General features: G+C 48.6%; 1 protein-coding gene and 1 pseudogene across 1 annotated transcript in view; both read left to right on the top strand.

Annotated features, from left to right (window-relative positions):
• Pdzd2 (PDZ domain containing 2) overlaps positions 1-16267 on the top strand; it is a 346988-nt gene that overhangs the window by 80549 nt on the left and 250172 nt on the right. The gene's annotated exons all lie outside the window — the stretch shown is intronic.
• LOC113457174 lies at positions 291-440 on the top strand (annotated as a pseudogene).

Raw genomic sequence — 16267 nt, 5'->3', positions numbered from 1 at the left:
TGTGCCTGTTTACAGCGACTATACTGCCTTGGAACATGCAAGCCTCAGGGCTGGTCTCCACAGTCCCTAGAATCCCATCTAGTTTGGCCTGGGGCTCTTTGGGGTAGCTCTGTGCCCAGACTTGCCAGTGTTTTCTCCTTGCCCAGGTTGAGCCATGGTGTGTGGTCTCTCAGAGGCTACCGCTGGGTGACTACCTTAGACAGTTCCAGTCATGTCCCTATTTACAGGTCATGCCCATGCACTGAAAATGTGTTAAGTTCCCTGAGATTTGGTGGTTTAAATTCTTTTACAAACTACCGGCAGGGGAGTTACTATGATCACGAAGGTGGTTCTCCTAGGCAAGGCACATCTACAGCAGGCTGACCTCTGTGATGTCCCCAGATGTGGGAAACTTGATGGCTTAGTTTTTCATAGTGGGAGACGGGGTTCCCACTCTCCCCTGAGAATTAAAGATTAAAAAAATTAGCAAATAGAACCTACCTCCTTCATGTTTACTGGCTCGTGTCAGCGGAGAGTCAGGGGGCGTGTCACGTCGTGAGGTGAACCTCAGAGAAAGTATCCTTCCTGACATAACCAGTCCTCAAGACAGGATGTTAATTCACTTCCAAACAATAAAGGAAAGAGAATGGCTTACCTAATGAGTGTGTTTTGATATTGAGCTCATTTGAATGAGTCATGTAGTCTTTTGCTCCTGACATTTAATATCTCTTCCAATATTATCTTGATGTTAATTCTAAAGAAAAAGAAAGAAAGATTCCCCCTCTGTAATTTGAGTAGGAAAGAATCTTATTGTAAAGACACTGTATTCTTATTTTCCCCTTTTTCTGTGTATAATTATTAAAGCTAACAATACATTGAAATTATGTCAGAGGATTTTTTTGCAAACTTATAGAAAAGCTTCATAACAACTAAAAAATTTTAAGAAGTTTTTGGAGCTGGGAGTGGTGATACACACCTTTAATCCCACACCCAGGAAGCAGAGTCAGGTGGATCTCCTTAGTTCAAGGCCAACCTGGTCTACAAAGTGAATTCTGGGATATTTTGGAGGGGAGGTATTTTTTTGAAGTTCTGTCTCCAAAGAAAAAGAAGAGCACTTCTTGGGCTGAAGAGAGGACTCGGAGGATAAAGGCACCTGCTGCTGCCAGGTGTCATGAGCTGCGTCTGGTGCCTGGGACTCACATGGCAGAAGAGAGGCAACTGCATTGACTGTCTGACCTTCACAAGTGTGTAATGGTGTGTGTACTTGCACATACAATAAATAAATGTGTGAACTGTGACTAAAGAGGGATTCTTAATTCTCCGTCTTAAAGGAAGCAATAGATTACGAGTCATTTTTGTTCTTAACCTCCTGTTCCACATAGCTGCTCCTGAGTCCACATGGCGACAGCCTCACAAGGTGTCTGTAGAGAGAGGAGTATGGCAGATGGCCAGGCTTCTTCATATGGACTTCATAGTCCACAGGACAGGTACTGAGGGTCCTGGACTTCCTGTTGCTTTATCATGTGTTGCAGTGGCTTCTTTTTAATGTTTTAGTTTTTGAAACAAAACTCTTTAACTTTTATTCTGTGTGTGTGTGTGTGTGTGTGTGTGTGTGTGTGTGTGTGTGTGTGAGACAGAGAGACAGAGAGAGCAATGTATTACAGTGTGTGTCTGTATGTGTATGAGAAAGAGAGAAAGAGAACGATGTGTGTGTGTGTGTGTGTGTGTGTGTGTGTGTGTGTGTTGATAACAGGACAACTTTTAAGTCTGTTCTCCTTCTGCTATGGGGTGAGTTCCAGGGACTGAACTCAGGTCATCAGGTTTGCATAGCAAGCTCTGCTTTTATCTGAACTATCTTACTGACCCTAATATTTTATGTTGATAAGCCATATTTTTGATTAATAAAGAAATTCGTGCTGGATGTGGTGACTTATGACTTTAATCCCAGCACTCAGGAGGCAGAGGCAGGTGGATCTTCATGAGTTCAAGGCCAGCCTGGTCTACAAAGTAAGTTCCAGAACAGCTAGGGTGGTTACAGAAAAACCTTGTCTCAAAGACATACAAAAAGAAAGGAAGGAAAGAGTTGACATTTGTTATAGAAAACTTAAAAACATGATGAACTTCAGGGGAAGAGAGAAAGATCAATAATTTCAGTGTCAAGATAAAAACATAATTAATACAGCCATCATATATATCTGTGCACAGAGGGAGGGAAGAAGGGAGAATGTTTTAATGCTGTTTATTTTGCTCATTGTATTTTCCTCAGTTTCTAGAATCATGCCTCATACACAATATGTGCTCAATAAAAGTTTGATCAGAAAGTGAAAATGGGTTCCCGAGGACAATGACAGTGTCCCACAGGACGCTGGCATGTATCCCAGACAGCCTTTCCCCAGGTCTGTCTCTATGTGACCCGAACTGCCCCCATTCATCCTTCCGTCATGCTCAGCTGCCTCTCAGATCCCACACTCTACCGCTTAGAGGCTCTTCCATTTCTAGGAAGGCATGCAATTGACCTTTAGGTCTACCTGTAATAGCGTTCTCTCCTGTTGGGAGGAAAGGGCTTTTTGTTTGTTTTTTTACTAGAGAAAAAGTTGCATTCTGTTTCATGTTATTATATACCACATCACCACAATCCGATGGTATTCCGGATGCATTTTGTGATAGGGTGTTCCTACCCATGCAAACGAATCTCTATCAGAAAATAGAGTCTAGGAATCAGCAACTAAACTTCAGTAGAATTTTTTTTTCTCAGTTGTGTCTCCTACCACTGCCAAAGTCTGAGAGAAGAGAGAAACCAGTGACATTTGATATGTAGAGCCAAGCAGAGGGCCCAGAATTCAGCGAGCTGCCACAGACTGTTCTCACAGCAGCACAAACAGCCAAATAAAGGGCTTGAAATAGAGCTGTGCACTCTGGCTGGTTCGGTCTCATTGCAAGTCAGAGACGAGCAACTGGATTCCGGGCATCCTAGGCAGGCATTGCTGCCTGTCCCCAAAGACACTCGAGAGTGAGGGCTGGGGCTTTGGCCAAGACAGGCGCCTGGGTGCAGCGAGGAAGAGACGTTGATGGCTTTTCTCTCCTGGCCTCAGGAGTGAGGGCTGATCAATATTGACTCCCGGGTGTGTTTCTTTAGCTGTAAAGGAAGTGTTTTCAAAAGATTTCGTGGCTTTGACATGGTGGGTGGAGTAACACCTGTTGTGGGCATGGAAGTAAGTTTTGTCCTTTCCCTGCGCTAGACACTGCTAGAATATCTCAACCGCTAACCTCAGGAAGACGGAATAAACTGATTCGCATTTTCCTTAAATTAGGGCCCCGCCCCCCTTTGAGACAAAGCCTCAATATATAACCCTGGCTGGCCTGGCTGGAACTCACTATATTCACCAGGCTAGCCCTGAACTCACAGAGATCCTCCTGGCTCTGCCTCCTAAGTGCTGGGATTAAAGGCGTGCACCATTTATTGTCTTGATGTTAGACCTTCTGACTGAGGTTAGAGACAATGGCAAAGTTGTTTTCATATGCATTTCCTAGATGGGCTAAGGGTGGTAAACACTTTTAAATATCTAATTTTTTTTTTAAAAATCACTTTAAAGTGGGGGTGGTGACCTACACCTTTAATCCCAGTACTTGGGGGAGCAGAGGGCAGGTGGATCTCAGTTAAAGGTCAGCCTGCTTTACATACAGAGTTCCAAGCGAGACGTACACAGTGAGACCCTACATCAAAAAAATACAAATAATAAATGAATAAATGAATGAATGAATGAATGAGACTATAAATGCTATTAAGAGTAGAGAGAAAGGAGGACCCTTATTCCCTCCTGGTGGGGGTCTAAACTAGTACAGCCATGCTATAGAAATAAGAATGGTGGTTTCTCAAAAACCGAACCAAAGCAGAATCTAAAAAAACTCTTACAAGTAGAACTACCACAGGACCCAGGAAGCCCCTCTATGTGCACACCCAGGGAATGCTAAGTTCTGCCCCAGAAGTACCCACACACCCGTGTTCACGCTGCACAATCGCTAACAGCTAGGAAGTGGAAGCAGACCAGATGAACGGGTGGAGAACGTGTGCTTAGTGCTAATGAAGAGTGGTCGTTGGAAAGGAATAGCACCGCAAAGGGGTGTGGTGTAAGTAAGGACCATAAACCGGCTGGAGAGATGATGGAACACGGCCTGTCTGTTCCAGTCTGCCCTGTGTCCGCACAAAAAGGCCGCTGCTTTGTCGATCACCTCTCCAGCAAAGGTCTCCAGACCTGCTTCAGGACAGAGGGCAAGGGAGAGTGGGCGTGGCCTCCTTCCATCTCAGCTTCCCCCGTAAATGATGAACCACACCAGCATGAGATACCTCAGAAACCTGACGACTGAACTTGGACAGCTCGCTATTGCTGGCTTGTGCTTTTAAAACCCTGGGTCAATTTCTATTGCCAGCGAGGTCGCTGGTTCTCAAATTACTCTAAAAAGACTCAGGTGACGCAGGACTGAAGCCACCAGTTAAAAATGATGCGGTAGTGGGTGGCTGACCCCGGACTGCAGAGGCTCCTTCTGAAGGTGGCTCGTTGGCAGTATTCCTGGCAAGTGGGTTGGGCCTGCTGAACACTAGCCCATTTCCCAGCCTGAACAGCAAGACAGTAACCTTTGACCTCCTACAGCTCTTTATTTGTTGGTTTGGTTTGGTTTAGCTGACATCTTGAAATGAGAGTGTCTGGTTCGGGAGACTTCATGCAGGAACTGACCTCATGCGTGATCTGGACTGTGTCATGCCTGCTCATGCTCCTCCATGCTTCCTCTGGGAAGCGGCTGGGTGGGCCACGAAATGTTCATCAAGCTGTTTCAGAAGTGGCCCCCCTCCATTTTCAGGATGTAGCATGGAACTGCAACATCCACCACTCAGATGCTCCCAGTGGGTCTCAGCATCTCTTCAGAGGTGGCACAGTGGGTTTTGGGAACCCCCCCCCTAGAAGATGGCTGTTGATCCCCCATTTCTCGCTCTCAGCCTCTCAGCCATCTTTTGGAGAAGGCTGTCCCCGCATGTAGTCATACCCAGCGCGGGGTGGCAGGTGGGAAAATTCGGAGATGAAATTTAAATCTCTCCAGTTTGCTGCTTGTCAGCAGCTCTGATCACACACACACTTGGCTGGAGCAGGAGTTGAAACCAAAGCCTTTGAGAAGGTTTTTAGGTTATCTGGGCACTGCAGTTCCAGGTGTGTTTATCGGAGCATTGCGGGTCCGGGTGTCAGGTTATCTACGCGTGGCAGGAACAGACTGTAGGCTCCCTATGCTTTGCAGTTCTGCTGGGTTGGCTTCATTGCTCCTGGGAGTGTGCCGAGTGGGTGGACTGCTCCATTCTTTATCTCTCCCGAGCCCTGGCTCTCCCGGGCAGTGATTCCCAAGTCTGGAAATAGCACTTGGAATAACCCTGATCTTGAGATGCACCAGCCCCTTGTCAGCACTTATTAAAATTAGAAGCAGCCTTAAGCGAGCAAATAGGACAGAGTGACTTGTTCCTTTATCTGGGCCTCTTCATTTCCAGGCACTTCTTCAATCCCTGCAACACCCTGGGAGGAAGGGGTTAATTGGAAGATGTTCCCTTGCTTATTAGTCTCCTGGAGAAACTGATTGTGCCTCTCCATCTCAGCAATGATGTATCGTCTCTAATCTCTTGGCCCAGATCACTGGCCGAGCAGATCAAAACAGTGGGTACAGAGTAGCTTATCTTTCAAGAGATGGATTGGCTAATGAATGAGGACATAGAGCTTAGAGGAATGGGCGACTCACTTGGTCCTAAGTCTGGCATACACACACCTGCTTCCATCCTGCCTGGCTGATTCCAGACTAAAGAGGACAGCAGTGTGACCCTCATGTCTTCTGCTTCCTGGTGTTGGCCTGCATGGCTTCTGACCAGGTTTCCTGGCTTGCCCCGTAGGCTTATTCTCAGAATCAAGCTGAGCTGTCCCCGGCTCCTCCTTCTCAGGGAGGCTCTCACCTGGATGAGAAGTACAACATTGGTTAAGATAATTGCCCTGTTGGGTGTGGGGCGGTGGCTGAGTCAGCAGACCTGTTGGCTATGCAAGCTTGAGGACCCTGGATCTTCACCCATCCACATCAAAAGCTAGTGCCGTAGCATGTGTCTGTAACTCAACGCATGCTGGAAGCTGGGAGGAGACAGGCAGATTCCGTAGAGTCCAAGCCAGGATGGTGAGCTCAGTGAGAGTCCGTTCCTCACAACATAAGCTGCAGGGGCTGGAGAAATGGCTCAGTGATTAAGAACACTCACTGCTCTGTCAGGGGACCCGAGTTTGGCTCTCAGTACCCACATCGGGTGACTGACAGCTATCTATAGCTCCAGTTTCAAAAGAGCCGGGGCTCTCTTCTGGCCTTCATGGATATGCATTCTAACATATGGGCACGCTAACACGCACACACACATACACACAAATAAAAATAAATTTTGATAAAAGGTGAGGTGAAAAGAAATCAAGGGTGGAGCCTCATGCAGGGCATGGTGGCACACACCTGGGAGGCACAAGGGAGGTGGATCTCTGAGTTTGAGACCAGCCTGCTCCACAAAACAAGTTCCAGGATGCTCAGGGCTACACGGAGAAACCCTGTCTTGGAAAGACAAAACAACAACAAAAGCAAAAGGAAGTCGCACCTCATGCCAGCCTGTCACCTCCACAGTCGTGCACACACATGCATGTGCATCCGCAAGGCCACAGGCACACAGACACACAAACTCACACTCCTACACAGGGCTGGGAGACATGAAGGAGAGAATGACATCGTCCCACTGACTGGATCCTGTAACTTCCATCACCTGCTCTGAGACTCACCAGCTTGGTGTAGCCACCCGGGTGCCGCACCCACTTGCTCAGGAGGAAAGGGCAACCCTTTAATGAAAGGTCATCCTTTAAGCAGTCAGCCCCTGGGACTGGGAAAAGTTGTCTTGCTTTTTCTGTGCACTGTTAGCGATTGCTAAGAGACCCCAGGAACTAACCTTTGCGTCACTTGGACCAGTTTGCCCTCATCAGCCCCCATGACACACAGTCCTGGTTTTACATTTCCAGTCCTGGCTTCTCTCTCACATGGAGAAGTGACTGCTCTCATTGGAGGTACTGCCGCAGATGGCCCCAGAGACCCCACTCTTCCTCCTCAACCCCCTCCCCTGACACTCAGGCTCCCTCAGCCCACCTATGCATCCTCCATCCTGACCTCTGCTAACTCCCTTGTACAGAGCCTGGGGATCATCTTTATGCCAATCAAAATTAGTGAACTGCTGAGATCTGTGACGCACACTCACTGAGATGCAGGGATGCTCAAAGCATTCCTTCTCCCCATGAAACTCACATTTTAGTAGGGAAGACAGATAGTAGACAAGATCTCCCAAGGAGGGATGCTGAGGGGCAAAGTGGAGCGAGGAGCTGGATGGTGAAGGCTGACATTTATGGTCATGTGTTTGGGAGGGCCGGAGTGGATGACGGGGAGCTCTGTGTGGTTCTAGGTTCACATAGTTTCAGGCAGGAAGACCCTGAGGCTGAAGCAGTTTCACAGCATTCAAGAAAGAGCAACAAGCCAGGCATGTTAGTACATACCTAGAATTCCAGCTCTCAGGAAGCTGAGGCAGGAGAGTAGCGAATTTGAGGCTAACCTAAACTATGTAACAAATTCTGTGGACTCGGGCTATTTACCTTATCTTCTAAATAAGTAAATAAATGAACCACAAAGGAGCCATTGTTGCGGTGTGTTACAAGCCAAAAGGGGATGCTTGGCTCCTGGCAGATGCCTGGTAGCCAGCTGAGTGCTGTGACCAGAGGGTAGTGAAGTGGAAAGAGTTAGCCAAGGGTAAGGGTACCCTGCATGTTGAAAACCACTGTCAAGATAGCAGGTTTTATGCCAGGTAGGCAGGGAGGCCACTTGGTGACTCAAAGTATAAGAGAAATTAGGTCACTGGCCTTCTTCCATTGTAGAGGGCTCACTGTGTGGCGGGGTGGGGGTGCAGAAGGGCAGGCAGGACCAATTGGGAGGTTCTCACAGAGGCCCAGGTGGGAAGTGACTTGGGTTGGAAGATAGCAATAAAGATCATGAGAAGAGAGCGCGGGCATACGTTTTGAAGATGGAGACTGTGAATCTGAAGACAGGGTTGACTAGGAAGCCTGTGCTGCACACCAAGGCCTTTTGTGTTCCAGCACCAGGCCGGAACAATGATATGAAATCTATATGTTTGCCCACTTCCTTCTCTGGAAGTGGCGAACTGTCTGCAGGGCCCTGATAACCCAGCCATCGCTCCATAAGCAGCCAGCACCACAGACCAGCAGCACTGAGCCTGACGCCCTCCATGATGTCAGCATCTCCCAGGGAGAGCTTGGGTATTCTAGTGCAGAAGATCTTTGTGAGGGTGGTCCTTTAGAGCACACAGCTGTCATCAAGTAGTAGTTAAGATGCCACCTCTGCTTACCTGAAGCCAGGTTGCTGAGGAGGAGGTAGCCACACAACATGGGAGCACTTCCCTCCTCCTTCCGCAAAAATCCTGTTCGGAGAATTACTCACTGTTCCCTGTACACTCTGTGCCTCTCTTCCTCTGGAGCGTTCTCCCACTCTCGCTTGCTCTCTTTCTTTCCTTATCAAAACACCCCCCTCTTCCTACAAGCCCATGCCAAATACTCTTTATGCCCTGTAGCACAGGATGAGCATGGTGAGGAAGGGCGTTTTCTGTGTCAGCAGGCAGTGGTGGAGCTCCGGTGGGCAGAGAGCATGCACCATTTATTCATATAAAGTTATAGCCGAATCTTGCTTCCGATCCTTGCCACAGTGTTGCAGGGCAGTTGCTTTGCCAAGAGACGCTGCAAACTGAGTCTCTGACATGAAAAGCGCATGCTTCTGGGTGCTAACATTTGCCTCTGCTCTCCTCCTGCCACCCCCGCAAACACTGGGGGGGGGGGCTGGCTACCAATGAGATCTATCATTTATACAGGTGTTAGACTTGGTCCCCCTGAGAGAAAGAAACACATTCATTAGGAAAGCCATCCAGGTGCCTTTCAGTAAGAGGGGGATGTTTGCATCTTGTTTTTCTTCCTCCAGCCTTTTGTGTCTCCTTGCCCAGCTTCCTCTTGAATGGGAACTGCAGGGTTCCTATTACCAGTGGATGCCCAAACCCCAGCTTCGTGTGGCATAAGCACTTCTGTAGCTTGCCTTGAACTCTGTGTCTCGGGCTTTTTTCTTTTCCTCGAGGAGTGGTTTAGATGGAGGCTGCAGTCTTCTGCAAAGGATAATTGGTTTTAAATTGTAGGTTTAATAACGATGATGTCGGACTTAATGTGTTGCCTCTCAAGCTCAGCTTGCAGTCCTTGGCAAACAGCAACTCATCGATCCCCGTGCTCTCCTTAGGAGGGGACAGCTCCTAGGACCCAAGGCCATCCCAGGATAGGACAGAACTGCAGGGAGGAGGGGACAGATGCCTCCCTTTGCCCTGGGCCACTAGGCAAGGAGGTGATGGACTCCTTCTGTGCCCTGGGCACTGGATATGCGGGGTTTGTGGTCGCCTTACTCTTCTGTCTCTACCTTTGGGTCTCCCCACAGCTCATTAGGCATCCGCGGGCAGCTGAAGAGAGGATCTCCAATTCCGCCATGTGCTTTCTGGGCAGAAGACTTAATTGGGAGAAGGTATTAACTTAATTGGCTATCATCAGGCTTCTGGCTGTTTTCTGTATTCTAAGAAACTTTTTCTCATTTTCTCTTCCTCTGGCCAGTAGAGCATGCCTTTAAAAGATTAAATCTTGTTTTCCAGTCTCTCTGAGTGAAAAGTGCTCTGGTTTTCAAGTCAAGAGCCTGGATTCCGACTGTGGTTTTCCGTGGACGATCTTAAATTCACTCGCCTTTCCCCACTTCCTTTCCTCACCGAGCAGGGACCGTGTGAGGCCCTCCCCGAGCTCTCCATGGATGGCTTCAGTGTTTCTGTGTGATGACACTGGCTTCTCCTAGGACGACAATGGGCTCGCATGATTCAGAAGTCAATCAAAACACCCATCTACATATGTTATACAACGGACTAACCAAGACTTGGACGAGCGAGGGCTTGTTCAGCGAAAACGCGGCATTTATGTTATAAAAAGCACAGTGAAGGATGCGGATGGTGTGTGATGTGGGGTATCTTGCTGCAAATTACAGGCAGCAGAAGCAATGACAGGGCAGTGGTGCACAGGCCAACTGGGGGCTGCCTGTTATTGGCTTCCCAGGCACACCCTTGGGACAAACCACAGGCGTTCTGAACGTCAGGTTCGGTTCCCTGTGGAAGATGGGCAGGGCCCTCTCGGTTTATGCTCCTGACTGCCTTTGGTCCTCCACGTGTTGCTGGATGGCTTTTTTGTTTTTGTTGGAGATAGGAGGAAATTATAACATGGGAAGGATGAGTAGGAGTCAAAACAGAGACAGTGAGCCTGGAGATGTTTCTGTGGGCTTGGAGTCTGTGGTGGCCGTGATGACCGGCACGGAGGAAGCAGAGATTGTAGAGTCTGAAGGTAGCGCTACAAGATCGTCCGTTTTGTACCAATGTGGTCTCCCATGAAGCGCATCTTTCATTCTGTCCCTCTAGTGGGCCCACTTTGTTCCTGAAAGCCCCCAGGCTAGACTTCACTCTCCTGTCTCATTCACAGCTTTGTTTGTTTGTTGTTTGTTACTCTGTAGGTGGTGTGTTGTACATTTTCCACGGGTAAATAAGCAGCAGCTGCTAGCAAAATGTGTTGTCTTAAACGTTCGTCAAAAGGATGGGATAGAACAGAAGGTCAGGTTCATCAGAACAGAAAACATGGCTCTTTTTCCAGAAATTCTGCCCGGCTCTCTGTGAGATAAAATCTCAGCTTCTAAATGACAGACAGCTGTCACTAGTGACAGGTTGCCTGGCTGTGACAGGGAGTGAGGGACTGCAGCCTCTAATGGAGGCTGTGGATTTACTGCCTGGGAGAGATAAAATGGGTTATAGATAACTGCCCACGGGGACTCTGGGTCTGAAAAGGAAGGTCTAGGTCCTAGCTATAGAAGACTATTGTCTTTGGATTTTAAACTTTTGGGGTGGAGGGAGTTGGGCGGTAGAATCTCCTGTATCCCAGACTGGTGTCACATTTACTATAGCTAGAATAACGTTGAATTTCTAACCCTCCTGCTTCTACCTCCTAAGTGTTAGATTACAGGTGTGTGCAACCATACCCAGTTTCTGCAGTGCTGGGGATCGAACCCGGGACTGTGGGTGCTGGGCAAGCACTCTACAACAGCTACAGTCTCAATCCTCAGACTTCTCTAGGAGGGTGGTCGTGATGGAGAATGGCAGAAGAGCGTGGAATTGAGTGAAGCAATGCCTGTCGGATGTTTCGAGGTCTTGGCTTTACCTGCCTGTAGCCTGTGGTCGAGAATTTACCTCTGATCTAAGAGACCCTTGAGGATGAGGCCTGGAGCGGAGACAAGGCTTGAGTGTATGTGAGTTTTCTGAAGGTTGGTTACACGCTGTGAGACAGCGTCCAAGGCCATCTTCTCTCTGAGGGGTAGGACCGCTTTCAGTGTGCTTATCAGTGCCTCTCCAGCACCCATCCTTGGATGTCACCACCCAGGGACGTCTGGTGAAAGCAAAGGAGGGTGGGAGTTGAGGAGACCCCATGTTAGTGCTGGCCAGCCTTTCCCTTGAGTTTGTGTAGGTTCTGTGTTCACAGCAAAGCTGTTGGCACCGTTAGCCCCGGGAGCACTCTCTAACAGAGCACTTCTGGATAGTCTCAGGAAAAGAATGTAGCAAAGGATACAGTGTCAACAGGGCTAAAGGTGACACCTGAAAAGGTATGGCTGGACAGAGGTGGCTTGCAGGATGACAGTGTCGGTCATAAGGATGGTCTGGGGACTGGTATGCTGACTTAGCACCTGCGGTGTTGCTGGGTGCCTGTGCTGTGTCATACAAGGGACTCCCCCTTCCTCCCATGTGGAACCTGGACGGTGGGATGGGCAAGAGAAAGACAGACATACCCTGAGACGTGAGTAGTCTCATCAAGAAAACCCAAAGAAAGAAAGAAAATCAAAACACCGCTGCACACAGTTTAGCATCTTCTAAAAACCAGATTCTTTATTGTATTGAGAGGGGTGTGTGTGTGTGTGTGTGTGTGTGTGTGTGTGTGTGTGTGTGTGTAGATGTGTAGGTGAACATGCTTTGGAGCATGTATGGCAGTCAGAGAACAGCCTGCAGGAATCGACTCTCTCCTTCCACCATGTGGGTCCTGGGGACGGAACTCAGGTTGCCAGGCTTGGTGACAAGTGCCCTTATCCACCGAGCTACCTCGTCAGCCCACATTTTATTAGTTTATTTTCCATCCAGTCACAGTGGAACAGGCCAGTGGGTTACAGTGTACAGAGACTGTACGTCCAGGGCCCCAGACAGCTTAGTGGCCTAGTGGGCAGTCTCAGATTCCTCCCTGTGAGTGGAAGTCTTCTTACGACGTAAAAGGGAACAGCCAGGGTGGTTTTGTTATCAACTCAAGCTGGAATTCTTCTGATGGCCCCGGGGTGGGTGGGGCAGCACTAACCACGTCCATTTTCCTGTCCCAGTGACCAGCTGTTCTGAGCAGTCATTTTCCTGAGGGTTGAGGGGGCAGTGAGGACTGTGAGCCTGGCCTTGTACTCTGTAACGTTCTCTGCTTTCTGGGGGTTTGCATTAGTTCTTGTTATTATTGTGCTGTTAATTCTAGCTTCTGCCTGTCTCCCTAATTCATTCCACATGTCAGGACCTCTCCGCCCTGGCCAGAAGCCATCTGTTTGTCTCCGTCTGCCCAGTGTCGGCAGCTCTCTCCTTGGGAGAGCTCGTTAAGTTCTTAGGTGCCACAGTCAGGGTGGCCTCCCCTCCTCTCAACCTTCTGGCTTCTGAACTTCCTGGACCTTCACTGCCTGTGCTGTCTGTCTTGTGCTTCTCTGAGCCTGACACACGGCAGAGGCTCAACAACCCATTCAATCCATGAATGGTTCCATGTATGTTGGAAAACCGCCCATCGTAAGCTGTGCCAGCCAACATCGGAAAGAGCAGGGATGAAGTCATCCCCGCATGAAGACTTGCAGTTAGGGTCGTTTAACCCGAGGAGGTATACACTGGGGTGGAAAACCTCGTGTGGATCCCAAAATGGATCTCAGATGGCACTTAGCACATTTGATGGAGTCTCAGTGTCTGTGTAGGCTCCAGATCTAAGAGAGGATTTTACCCTCACCCTTGGGCCCTGGACAGCCTGTCCTTTGTGAGAACATAGTCACATAGTGATTTCAAATGGGAAGGGATCTCTAGCCTGGAGCTTTCTAGAATGTGTTCAGTCCCTCCTATTTCCTTCCTTCTTTCTTCCTTCATCTTGACCAACTCCTTTCAACTTCACTCATAAGGCAGAACAGTGGAGAAGATGGGTAAAGGGTCCATTTCAGGATCTAGCCATTCCCCCCGAAAACCCGCACAGTGTATGGCCGCCCCCTTAAAAGCTGAAAGATAGCATGAGTATTGCTGGTCCTGCCTCCCCACATTCCATCATTCCCACTCCTTACTTCCCTTCCCTTCCTCCTCCTCCTCCTGCTCCTCCTCCACCTCATCCCCAACAGGTGCTCACCCATGATGAGCCATTAGCTTTGCCCCCATCCTAACCCCGTTTGCAGTGCTCCAAGAACCCACATGGTGAACGCCCCCACACCAGCCATCAGCAGCAGCCCCCACCTCCCTTTGTCTGTGCCCACCCACTCCCCCACCTTTGTCCTCCGTGGTTACCATTGTTGTTATTTCTAGATGCCTGGGAGGGAAGAGCGTGAGCGGGCTGCTGCTGCAGAAGGACCGGGTATTGCGACCACCCTCCTCACCACCACAGCGTGCCTTCAAAAGGATGCATGCGACAGCTGTCGTTACGCACGATCTTTGAAGAGGGTGGGGCGAGATGGAAGCTTCCCGGTGGGAAATCAAAAGAACGGTTCTCTATGCCTTCATCTAAAACTTCACGGCAGCCTGATTTGCCGAAGCTCTTGTTGAAGTTAGAATTCGAATGCGTGGTCTATGAAAATTGGTGGGCGGTTCTCAGAAGAGAACGCGAGGGCTGGGAGTGTGCTCAGTGGTATAGCATGCAGTTAACGCGGGGGAGGCACCACAGATAATGGGGGGCGGGTAGGTATGATGTTGGAACTCACTGTCAAATCCCTTCACTGAGAGAATGCTAACTGGTGAGGGCAGTTATGAGTCTGGTGAGGGCAGGGCCTGTGTAACTGTGGCTCATCCTAATACCTGAAGAGAAAAGATTTTCTTAAGAAGATTTTGTTTTCGTTTTAAAATATGGATATCAATGTATGTCCCTACAAGGATACATAAATATGCCTGCAGTGCTCAGAGAGGCCAGAAGAGGGAGTCAGATATCCTGACACTGGAGAAACAGGCGGTTAAGCCACCTGATGTGGGTACTGTACTCCGGAAGGAACTTGTTCTCTACAAGAACAATGGGTGTTCTTCATCGCTCCAATCCCTAAAAGATTTAAAAATCTAAGGGATTTGTGAGAGAGTCGCTCACAGCCTCTTCTGCCCTTAGGATGCCACACTTGAAGAGCATCTCTTGGATGGGGCCTAAGGACGTCCCATTCTAGATGGAGCAGTGCAAGGAGGAAGGAAACAGGATTTCTTGGTACCGCTTTAGAGAAATCAGATCATAACGGGAGAAAGGTCACCCTTAGTGGGTAAAGGACAATAGAGTTGGTGGCTCTAATGTTGAACTCGGGCACAGTTGGTTGGCTGGCAACGTGTATGTCCTGGGCACCTGCAATACACTCAGTCTGCTTCCTAGGAGATGCGCACAGCATACTGGGTACTTAAGCAACAAGGAGCTCAGTCCGGGCATGTTCTGGGGATTCAGGAAACGGGTCTACACAGATGGAGTGATTTGAAGCAGTAGAAGCCAACAAGTAATAGTTATTGTAGCATGCTTAATAAAAACCCAGAGACAGATACTGGGGTTCAACCTGAAGGTCAGAAAAGCAAAACAGCCAGCCACTGACTCTTACCTCTACCTCTGTCCGAAGTGGCAAGCCTACCTCCAGAAATCTCAGAATGAGACTGTGTGAGAGCTGTCTCCTCCTGTCTTATATTCCTCTCTATGGCTAGGATTAAAGGCGTGCACCACTACTGCCCAGTTTCTATGGCAAACTAATGTGGCTACTGGGATTAAAGTTGTGTGTCACCATTGCCTGGTCTGTAAGGTTGACTAGTGGGGCTATTTTACTCTCTGATCTTCAGGCAAGCTTTATTTGTTAAAATGAATAATTTTAATAGATAATACTTATTATTATTTATTAATAAATTATTTATTTATTAAAATGAAATACTACTTCAACTATGAACAGCAAACGCAAGGGAGGAGGTGGGTGTGTCTAGGGCTATAATGAATACATTTGGGAGAAAGTGAGACATGGGGTAGATGGGACACTGATTGTCCCGTGACAGTGTGTGCATGCCCCAAGGAAGGCCTCAGGCTCCATTTTGTCCACACGTGTTCCTAAACACTTAGCACTTGGCACCGAGTAGCCACAATATCCAGTTTGTGAGTAAGTGGCAGAACAGAAGAAAGAGAATTCCAGAAGTGGCTGTAGCACAGCAGCATGGGGTGGGATGAGTGGACATGGGGAACTTTGGGAACAGATGGTGGGTTCGGCACTCCGCTAGGGGGTAGAAAGGTGGGACCAATAGTAAGGAGCCTTGACTAACAGAATGGAAGTTCGACCGTGGCGTTGAAGAGTCTTAATTTAGGAGCTAATATGAGAACGCAAGGAAAAGCCGCTGAGAAGGAAAACGACCACAGCAGCCATGGTTTCGTTCTGACTTTTGGCCTTGTCATTGGGGGTGGGACGAGGGAAAAGCTGCACTCTTCCCGGTGGGGTGTTAGGAATGTCAGCAGTCTAAGGGGTCGGAGAGATGGTCCCAGGCAGGCAGAGCTTGTAGGAGAAGAAAATGATGGTGACAACAAGAAGCAGAAGTTTAGCACCTTCGCCAAATGGAAAGCAGAATGGGAAGGCGTGTCTGAAAGTCCAAAGCTGGGTGTTACCATGGTCATGGTCATTAGCATCCATGACTGAATAGCCTTCCTGAAGGTAGCTGGAAACAGTATGTTGAAGTTTGGGTGAGAAGTTTTAGAGAGGAACAGGGGAGGGTAAGGGCGGTGGACAGAACTATACGTTCATTCACGCATCTGAACATAGCTGAGATAATTCATGCATCTAAACATACCTGAGATAATTCACACAGCTAAACATACCTGAGATA

The sequence above is a fragment of the Microtus ochrogaster genome, chromosome 19 (genome assembly GCF_000317375.1).
Source record: "Microtus ochrogaster isolate Prairie Vole_2 chromosome 19, MicOch1.0, whole genome shotgun sequence".
In the NCBI taxonomy this organism is placed as follows: domain Eukaryota; kingdom Metazoa; phylum Chordata; class Mammalia; order Rodentia; family Cricetidae; genus Microtus; species Microtus ochrogaster.
This window is presented reverse-complemented; position numbering and strand designations above follow the sequence as displayed.